This window comes from Lepisosteus platostomus, chromosome 19 (assembly GCF_059453375.1).
Source record: "Lepisosteus platostomus isolate fLepPlt1 chromosome 19, fLepPlt1.hap1, whole genome shotgun sequence".
NCBI lineage: Eukaryota > Metazoa > Chordata > Actinopteri > Semionotiformes > Lepisosteidae > Lepisosteus > Lepisosteus platostomus.
This window is the reverse complement of record NC_142629.1, coordinates 16,813,427-16,815,829: the sequence shown is the minus strand read 5'-3', so window position 1 is coordinate 16,815,829 and position 2,403 is coordinate 16,813,427. Positions and strand designations below refer to the sequence as shown.

The following is a 2,403-nucleotide window of genomic DNA, read 5'->3' as shown; positions in this document are numbered from 1 at the left end:
TGAGAAGACCCTAAGCAGAAACAAATAAAATGTTATTTCAGGCTCAGGTCATGATTGAAAAAAGTCACCCTGCTAGTTTGTTTAAATGTCGACTTACCAAAGCACCAGTCCAGTTCTCCGTGAAAACAGAAGGAGGCTGTTCAACATGAAAAATCAGTTAATAAAACATCAGCCAGTACAGGGCATCTAAAATACTGGAAGGAATTCTGTCTCTCAAAGTAATGCCTCAATCTCCTCAGTTAACTAAAATTACAACATTCTCATCAAACATTGTTATTGTTTTAAATACAGAGGACTCTATTAGCAAAGCATGTTTTTATAATGGGTCTGGGGCACTGACTTTCTCCTTTGCGATACATCGACTGAGAGCACCATTCCAATCATAGCAGGCATCGACAAGTGTTCTGACATAGGAAGAGAAATAATATTGGGCACTGAAACGAATGTGTAAGGGTTATAAATCACAAATCTGTATATGTATAAAGGTAAAAACTGTATAAACCATAATCAAATCATTCTCTTTCTCTCTTAATCTATTTCTGAAATAGATTGAGGCATGATGTGCTGAAGGGTTTAAAAAGAACACACTGAATGTTCAGGGAAAATGTATTAAAGCAATGTCATAGTGTCCTTGAAGGCTTCTGTAGGCACCTTCCATTTTGGCTCAAGCCCAGGCTGTGGTGTTTCTGAGCCAAGATGGCTTCTGAGCAGGCAGGGATCTGGAATCAGGTGTGCACTATCGAGCTGGACACACCTGGCCATCCACATGAGGATTTTAGGGCTTTTGGGATTGGTTCCCATGGATTTAGCCAAACCCCTGTAATTAACAAAGAGGCTTATAAAAGTGAAGCCTGGGAGAAACACTTCTATATTGTTTCTTCAGTGGAAGAGGAACATGAGACTCTTCATTGTGAGCTGTGTTGCCAATGTTCCTGTTTCTAGAATACTGGGAGCTGTTTGGTGAGAAGAGTGAAATGTTAGTGGCTTGGAAAACTCAACCAGCACACTGTTCCTGAAGCCAGTTAGTTGACCCTCTGTGGGACTTGACAAGCTGAGCTGTGGCTTGGAAATGCAGTAAGTAATGCTGTCCAGTAGGGGGAGCCACATGTGAGATGGTGTATGAAAAGGATGTTTGAGCCAGCTCATGGGTGAGTTGAAGTTGAGTGAACTGCCACTGTGGAATTCCTAGTTGATGTTGAAGGTAGGACATGTTCAGGGTATTACCTGTGTCAAGTGCAGTTTTTCCTCATTGCTTGATGTGCCCTAGATGAGGGGTTAGCTGGCTGCTCTTTACTTCCTCTATATGCAGTATGTCTTAAGCACAGGACTATGAAATCCTCTGTACAATTAAAGTTAATTGTCCTGTCTTAAAGGCAGGATGCCCAGAAAACCCATCTCATCTTAACGGCATGCTGTTGTGGCAAAGTGAGATTCCACAAGCATCCCATACCAAAGGACTGTCTTTCAGCTCTTGAGGTAAGCTGTATACCAGGAAGAGCCCAGTGTGTTTGACTTTAGGACACAAACCCAGCTTTATCCTGCTGCATAGCCAGTGAGGAGAGAGCCCAGTTGGGGCACTGCTGTACTTGCCTCAGCTGTTGAAATTGGATGGTACTCTGGATAAAAATCGGTAACAATCTAGTCTTGTTGCTTTCTTGCAGCAGTACCTTACCTGGACAAGTCAGTGGGAAGATATGGAGGACTTCCCATGGCAGCTCATGATCTGGGTAAGGTTGAGCAGCTCATGCTCTCCAAGCTTGGAGAAGGAGTCGGAGTGGCCTGAGGGGGAATGTTATTGAACTGTTATTGAGACCATGCTACAATGACCAGCAAACTCAGGACTTCATGTAACCTTGGCTGAAAAAGGAGCCCTGTTGATCACATGGGGAAGAAGAGAGATGGGTGGCAGAAGCTCTCCAACAGGAATGGGACATGCTCCAGTAATGTGGGACAAAGATGGTGTGTATGGTGATCCTCTGACCTGTCATGATTCTGTAACTATTGTCTGAGCAATAAAGTCAAGGTGTCACTGGAAGCCATGAACTGTGTTGTGGTGCCAGAGGATAACTTCCTGATTATTGGTCTGAAGTTCAGTGGGAGGACAGTCATTGATAACCATGCCTTCAGGAGTAGGATTTCTTAGGCAACAAAGGCATGTGTAGTGGGGGGAGTCCTTTCCCCCATTTAATGAGGGGAAAGTTGGGGATGCATGTACAGGTAAGCACTAACCAAGGTGGTTTCTGTTCTGCTGTTGACATTGGTAATGCACAGATGCAAGGATAAGGCTATGGCTATTTTCAACATCAACCCTCTGAAGATGCCTTTTCTGCAAGGCCAGAGTAGGCGTCACCAGACTTCATTATGGGGGAAAAAAAGTCACCCGAGTTAAGTTACACAGGTCAC

At 43.9% G+C, this 2,403-nt stretch overlaps 1 long non-coding RNA gene across 1 annotated transcript; it reads left to right on the top strand.

Moving 5' to 3' along the window:
• Window positions 1–985: 985 nt before the first annotated feature.
• LOC148645271 (uncharacterized) lies at window positions 986–2,035 on the top strand. Its single transcript, XR_015928385.1, has 3 exons — window positions 986–1,074; window positions 1,374–1,476; window positions 1,662–2,035. It is a non-coding gene; the product is annotated as an uncharacterized LOC148645271 (long non-coding RNA).
• The last annotated feature ends 368 nt before the right edge of the window (window positions 2,036–2,403 follow it).